Source organism: Lissotriton vulgaris, chromosome 5, assembly GCF_964263255.1.
Source record: "Lissotriton vulgaris chromosome 5, aLisVul1.2, whole genome shotgun sequence".
In the NCBI taxonomy this organism is placed as follows: Eukaryota; Metazoa; Chordata; class Amphibia; order Caudata; family Salamandridae; genus Lissotriton; species Lissotriton vulgaris.
The window spans coordinates 1,319,867,901-1,319,874,414 of record NC_141693.1 but is presented as its reverse complement, the minus strand read 5'-3'; positions in this window follow the sequence as shown (position 1 = coordinate 1,319,874,414).

Here is a 6,514-nt window from a genome sequence, read left to right as displayed (position 1 = left end):
TGTTGCTGTTCCACAACTGCAGAGAGCAATGAGTTGCTGGCCCTACCAACACTAGATCTTGTAGATGCCCCTTCGCTTAAGACCATTGAGATTGTAGAGTGTGATGACGGGGACGCATATGTAGAAAAGTGTGTGGTACTATGGCTATGCAGAAAGTCACAATGCCTAAAAACCCATCACCATTTTTACTATGAGGTGAGCTTGTGGTTGAAAAAGAGGTAATGTTTGTATGAACTTTGTTACTCTTTCTGCAATGGGATACGCTTTGGCTGTAACTGAATTGAGAGTTGCGTCTAGGAAAGCTTGAATTTGTAAGGGTTGCAAGTGAGACTTTTGTATGTTTAGGGTAAACCCTAGTTTCTATAAAAGATTGATAACCTACTGAGTGTTTTGAAAGCACTGATGCTAGGGTGGGTTTTTGATGAGTCAATCGTCTAGATATGTGAAGACATGGATTCTTTCCCTTCTGGGATGAGCCGCCACTACTGCAAGGCACTTTGTGAAAACTCTTGGAGCTGTAGTGACCATGAATGGTAGCACTTTGAATTGATAGTATAGGCTGTTTAGCTGAAAGCGTAAATACCGGCGGTGTGCTGGATGAATGTGAATATGGAAGTATGCATCTTTGAGATCTAATGCTGTCATGAAAACTCCTTGCTGTAACAGATGTATTACCTCTTGTAGTGTGACCATGTGAAAGTGTTCCAAGGAGATGCACTGGTTTAGTGGCATGAGATCTAGCACAGGCCTTAATGTTTTGTCCTTTTTGGGAATGAGAAAATATAGGGAGTACACTTCGTGTCCCTGATGTTGTAAGGGCACTATTTCTGTTGCCCCTTTTTGAAGGAGAGAAAGAACCTTTTCCTGTAAATGCTTAAGATGTTCTTTTGCCATTTATTGGGGATTGAGTGGAATTATGGATGGTGTTTATGTGAGTGCTAAACAAAACCGATCTTTGATTATGGATAACACCCATTGGTCTGTAGTGCTATATTGCCATTGTTGATAAAAATTTTGTAACCTTCCCCCGACTGGTGTTATATGTGGTCGGGGGAGGTGTAGATGATCACCGGAAGAGTAGGGAATTTAGTAATGGTTGCACAGCCTCTACCTCTGTTTCTATAATTTGTTTAATAGAAAGATCCCCTATTAAATTGGCTTTGATAGGGACCCTGCTGCTTACTGTCATTGTTTGAGTCAAAGGAGGAACTTCCTCTGTTTGTATCTCTGTATCGAGCTCTACGAAAAGAACCACAGTGTTGATATGTTTGTACGGGCCCCAATGGCTTTAGCAGTTTCTATGTCTTTGTTTAGCTTTTCTAGCATTTCATCCACTTGTGGGCAAATACATTTTGCCCATCAGAAGGTAGATTAAGCAGATGCTTCTGTTCATCTGGCATGAACCTGGATACTCTGACCCATGCATGGCGCCTAATGAGAAAGCTAGTATTAACCTTGTGGCACCGATGTCAGCAGAGTCTAAGGCACATTGTATAGTGGCATTAGATAGTGCCCTGCCCTCTTCCACCAATTGTGTTGCACGTTCTTGGTATTGGTTAGGGAGGTGTTTTTAGTAGTTCCTGCATTTCATCCTATGTGGTCTGATTATATCGGGGGAGTAGTCCTACAGAATTTGCAATATGCATGTGGTTGGCAGCTTGTGCTTCTACTCATATACCTGCTTCATCATATGTTTTACTCTCATTATCTGTGCCTTGGGAATTTGCTTGGTTTCTGGCAGTGTGTACCACTAACCACTAGTAAATCTGGTGTAACTTGACCCTTAATGTACTCAGGGTCCAGTGGACATGCCTTATATTTCTTCTCTATACGAGGGGTGACTATAGATTTAACAGGTTGCTTAAATATGTACATATACCTTTAGGCATAGGGAACGATTGCATTGTCCTTTGTGATCTATTTAGTGTTTCTACCAGGAATCCTCTTCCTGTGCAATAGTGTGTCGGCTTACTTTGTGGTATGTTGCAGCTCTACTGATGATGTCATGATAATCTGATGTATCATCTGGTGGTGAGGGTTTGGAGTGATAGATACTTGGATGGGTATCATCCAATGGATCAGCATTATAAATATCCCATGGGTCAGGGGCAGTATTGGTGAGGTGATTGATTCGGTGAAGGTAATGATTGCTCAGAAGCCAAGTGTTCTGATAAGAGTACCTCCACTGGCCTTGAAGGTATGATGGGTGAAGTTGGAACAGGAGATGATGGAATAGGAAGAGAAGGAATTGGAGGAGGTGAAGCAGTGAAAGAAATCGGGCTTGCACCTCTGTCCTCCTTTTGTAGATGGGTTTCTTGAGGCCCAGCAATGTCATCTCAAAAATACTTTTTCCTCTTCTGAAGAGCGAGGGAAGAAGGTTTTGTGGCCAGCTTCCCAGTAGAGTCTTTATAAAGAGAGTCTTTTGTCACTTGCCCAGCTTATCTTGCAAGCGTTGAAGAATGGGCTCTATTTGTTTTTTCTGTGGCTCTATAGTATTCTTTGTAGATTTTGACGCCGAGGATGTGGAGGGCATTGAAGAGACTGTTTTACTGGTTGCCGATTTTTGTATTTGTATTTCTGGGTCCAACGTTTTTGTTTTGGTTTTGACTCTAAAGCTTTTGCGAGTGAACCATGTTTTGGTTCCAAGACTTTTTTTCAGATCCAATGTATATTTTTTATAGCTCTGATCCTTGCTTGACTTCAGGTGTGTTGATAAAGTTTGTTTGGGTGCAGGTGCCGACATACATTTTTAAGCTTTACATTTTTTGATGCTATTCGAAGACTTTTCAAGCATAGGTGAACCTTGCCTGTTGATGGAGACCTCCATGGCCCGAAAGCAGGGATGCTTCGAAAGGCGGTTTGGGTGGCTTTCGCTGAGGTATTCACATGCCCCTGTATGGAGTCGGGCTCGGAGTCCGATCTGTTCCCACTGCTAGCCAGCAGTATCTGTACATCTGTTGGCACTCACTGTGTCTCTGAGTCTTTCGGCTCTTGACTGGAGTATGGTAACTGGTCCCTGAATATATCCAGTGCATCTTCTGTGCATCGCTGCATGGTTGTCTTGGACCAACAATGCTCTCTTCGTTTCCGAGCGTTCTTTTTCAACCGGAACGCCAAACACAGGAGGTCTCTTTGTGCTCCGGTGACAAACATAGGTCTTGCCTGAAAAATTCTGCGTGGCAATTAGGACACACGCTGAAGGGCGTGTTTTCCATCCATCGTGGATTTAGTACTGTAGAACAGAGACGAAGAATTCAAAGAACGGTGGGCCCGAGTGGGTACCATTAAGTGATCAATAGCACCAGTAGCTGTGGTCTGGATCTGAGATTTCTTGGTCTGGAGAAAATACCTAGAGCCTATGAAGGCCTCGTGGAGATTGAAGCTTAGGTCCCGGAGGTGATATAACGACAGCAGAACCTGATGGCAGAAAAAAACAATCTAACAAAGGAGCCGAGTAACATGTGCAATACACACAGGAGGAGGAGTCACTATACCTCGTGACTCGAAGACTTCTTTGAAGAAAAACAACTTGTAATCGCCCACGCCCAACACGAGATGGCAGGATGATGCAAAGCATGTGTTTCTACATTCAACATATGCTACGGATATTGACTGCCCTCTCCGCTGAACTGGTATGCACAACACAAGAGATAGCCAAGCCTGTTATCCTCTGTTATGCACCCATTTATCCATATGGAAAAATGTGCTCATTTTAATATCTTTATTGTGCCTGCATGTGGGCCATACAAGAAGAACTTAAGTTTTTCATAATCTATTCTGTGTCTCACAGTGGAGTCTGCTAAGCCTTCTAGTCTTTCTAATGTGACTGTCAATCCTGCAAAAAGGCAGGTCCAGGCTTCTGTAATCTAATCCGTACATATATGTAGACATCACATCTCTCATTCTGCCTTTAGTTCACCTCAAAATATAATTTGAAGACAGCCAGAGTGGAATTTTTAAGTCTGAAATGTCTGAAAATATCATCACATTCTCATATCAAATCTTGTTTTCAAAAAAGGTTTAACCTTTCATAAACTAACACATTAACTCTTCCGAAAGGAATAAATAGTTTTGTCTCTAAAAGAACATATTCCTATAAGTATTATAAAGAAGACACCAATGATTGCACTTATAATGGGAAAAGAAGGGTCATGAGATAAAGGCTAAATGGTAGGAGCAAGAGTGAACAACACAAACAAATGAAGGAGATTTATGTGAATTATCGTTAGTCATAGCTGGGATATGCAGAGTAATTATAGAGGCAAATAGAAAGGTAAGACATGGGGTGGTTTGGCTGCGAGTTATGGTGAATGGACGTAGAGAGATGTAAACAAAATCTTGGTGAGAAATGGAAAGAGATTTAACTATGAATATATGGAAAGGAAAAAGGGTTTGCAGCACATATGTGATTATCAATAGATGAGAAGGAGCACACATCAGAGACAAGTTTGAATCTGCACAGTAGAGAGGTGGAGAAAAAGAGACTGATGTAGTGGATCCTGAATGAATGAAAAGAGACATGTAGAGAAATGTACCTCATCTGAAGAGCATACTGTGACGGACAATTGTAAAGTGGCCCTTGGTTGTAGAATACTCACAGGAGAGGTTAAAAGAAATCTTGAGCAAGAGATGCCTTAAGATAAAGCAGGTCTACAGTGAAAATGATGGAGGCAGAGGAAACAATGAAAAAGATCAGGCGAAGGAGTGAGTTACAGGTCTTAGAGCCGATCTGGAACCAGGTGGGGAAAGAAGAGTGAGGGCAAATCTAGGACTATATGAGGGATAAATATTAAGTGAAAAGGAATTACTCATACCAGGCTGTCTATTGGACAGAAAGAAATGGAGGGTGTTGGAACTGTGAGGACTGAGTTTGGAAGTCAGATGCAACAACTGCAAAAGTAAAGGGCATGACTAAGAGTAGGCAGACCGGTACTCCATCACAAACATGACTGATAGCCTATCCATCTTATTATAAGTGCCATAGGATATAATGCACTTGCAATAAGTGATGAAGTAATCAGTACGCAAAACTCTAATTCAGGCCCTATGTGTCAAAAACAGTAATGGAGATGGTAAAATGTGGGCACAGATTACAAAGTGACAGTGAGTGATCGAAAACAAAGCAGATTATGTGCAACAGCAGGTTGAAATAAAAAGAAAGAGGGAGGGAGAGACTTAAATGAAAGAGAGATAGGAAAAGAGGCAGAGAGAGGACAGAAAGAGAGTGTGAAAGAGGAGAGAAAGAATATGTGCATAGATAGTTGAGTGGGAGAGAGCTAAAATGTAAAGTAAAAAACAGATGAAGAAAGAGACAACTAAATGGAGTGTATGAGAGCTTGTTCATATATATGTATATGAAGGCATTTAGATATTGCATACTTAGCTGGGAAGCAATTGAACGCTGAGAGACAGATTCAGATAGCAAATTCATGATCAATGGAAATTCATATGGAAATTCATGTGAAAAGATACGAGCAATAACATGTGTCTTATGAGGAAAAAGAGAAATGGAGAAACAGATGAGGGAAAAAGAGAAAAGTGAAATACGGAAAATGAAGCGTGAGTTAAAATGCATTCGAGAAACAGATATAGAGTTGCATGATGAACCATAGCGAAAGGTGAAATATGCAATTTTGGTAAAGGTGAAATAGGGGATATGAGAGATGGACATTTGTAAGAACTGGATCAGTGTGAAATACATAACATGTGTAGATGGAGATACGGGTAGCATATGGCAGATTAAAAGAGAGTGCAAATATATCAGAACAGGCAGGATACAGGACAATTGGTAAGGCAGGAGAAATACCTGTGATAGGGACAAAGGTGCACTACGCATAGAAAGTGAAATACATACAATGAAAATAAAGATGAATTGCTTACATTAGAGAGGTGATGCGCTACAGTAGAGTGAATCCAATCGAATGTAATATATGGTGTGTTTACTTTTACCTAATTGCTAAAGGTGAAACAACCGTGTGGGATTGACACAAATTTTAACCTATGGCGACGAAGATGGATAGAGCACATTATGTAAAGAAAGCAACAGTAACATAGAGCTGGAAAACACAAATGATCAACATTGAAAGATTATGAAATGGCGAGTTTTGGGGATAAGAAGTTAATGATGATGAAGATGAATGGCAGTTGGACAAAGAGGAGGATTGAGAGATTATGGGATGATTAGGGAGAAATGTATCCAAAAGCCTATAGTTCGGATTCCATAAACTGCAGAGGTAGTGCTAACTTGCACAAAGGTGCTAATATGTAACACATTACATATTTCTGGCGTCTATTATTTTGCTTACTTTCTTTTTAGGGTGGTCCGTGATGTGTTTCGGCAGTAAAAAAATGCAGATGAAACATGAACATTGATTTTTCCTGCCATAAAAAAAGCCACTCACCTCTGTAAAAAGAAAGGCTGCGAAACAGCTCACGCATGTAATATATAATATGGTTAAATAGCAGCTCCTTTCAAACCAAACCCATAAAGACAGTTTACACAATTCGGGCCCAC